This window comes from Grammomys surdaster, unplaced genomic scaffold (genome assembly GCF_004785775.1).
Source record: "Grammomys surdaster isolate TR1022 unplaced genomic scaffold, NIH_TR_1.0 125808, whole genome shotgun sequence".
In the NCBI taxonomy this organism is placed as follows: domain Eukaryota; kingdom Metazoa; phylum Chordata; class Mammalia; order Rodentia; family Muridae; genus Grammomys; species Grammomys surdaster.
The window spans coordinates 1,273,986-1,275,155 of record NW_021620639.1 but is presented as its reverse complement, the minus strand read 5'-3'; the positions used below and the strand labels follow the sequence as shown (position 1 = coordinate 1,275,155).

Sequence of the window (1,170 nt, the reverse complement as noted above, 5' to 3'; positions counted from 1 at the left end):
TTGCAGCAATCCTCCTGCTTCAGTCTCCAGAGTGCTAAATTCTTCCTGCCAACAGTACAGGTTTTGGGGGTTTTGCTTGTTTGCTTGCTTGCTTTCTGAGAGAAGGCCTCCCTCTGTAGCCCTGGCTAGTCTGGAACTCACAGAAGTCTGCCTGCCCCTGGCCCCTTGGCATTAGGATTCAAGCCTTGCCTCTCATTACATTTTATTTTTGTGGATGCAGCTCAGATCCTCTACTAGGCTAAGGACAGGCAGCAGGGGCCCCCAGAGACAGCGTGGAACCCCCTTATGCTGGGGCTCACCCGCAGCTACTGCACCAGGCAGTAGGTGATGTAGCGGCCGGCCGTCTCACTGGGGTGGATGATCTTCACAACCTGCCCTCGCTTGATCCCAAAGTACCGTGCCACGGGGTTCCCTGGCCTGGATCGTGGGCAGCTGGCTCTCACGAAGCTTGTATCGAGCCAGCAATTCGGTCACCTCCTCCTTGGTCATCACCACATGCTCAGGGACTAGCTCATGTTCCGTGATATTGATGAGCAGCTCCTGCTGTAGAAACTGTTCTAGCACGTACTTTGGGGCCATGTCCACTAGGGACTGCTTGGCCGAGGGTGTCATGCCCTGCTGCACCACGATCAGAGCCCGGGTAATGTTCTCCTGCATGCGCTGGCAATACACCTTGATGGTCTTGATGCCCACCTTGGTCTCCTCTGGGAAGAACACAAACATCTGGTCTGTGGGGTCATCGTTGTGGACCACCAGCACGGTGAGGTCTGTGCACCTTGGTCGTCCTTCGTTTCGTTTTAGGCTTGTCCTCAAACTGGGCCTTGAATTCCTCTAGTGTCTGGTCCAGCTCATCCTGGGTCATCAGGTAGCCACGGTCATGACACAGCTGCATGATAGTCTTGCGGATCTTCCAGAGCCGGTAGGTCTCTTCCTCGTCGTCCATGTTGTTGGGCTTCACAAACTACGCAGGCGTGCTTGCAGGCCCTTTTGTCAGATTTCTATGTTAACGTTTTTATAGTTCTCTTGGCCAGGCGGCGGTGGCGGCGCACGCCTTTAATCCCAGCACTTGGGAGGCAGAGGCAGGTGGATTTCTGAGTTCGAGCCAGCCTGGTCTACAGAGTGAGTTCTAGGACAGCCAGGACTATACAGAGAAACCCTGTCTCAAAAAAA

General features: G+C 54.4%; 1 pseudogene; it reads right to left on the bottom strand.

Moving 5' to 3' along the window:
• Positions 1–305: 305 nt before the first annotated feature.
• LOC114640419 lies at positions 306–943 on the bottom strand (annotated as a pseudogene).
• Between the last annotated feature and the right edge of the window lie 227 nt (positions 944–1,170).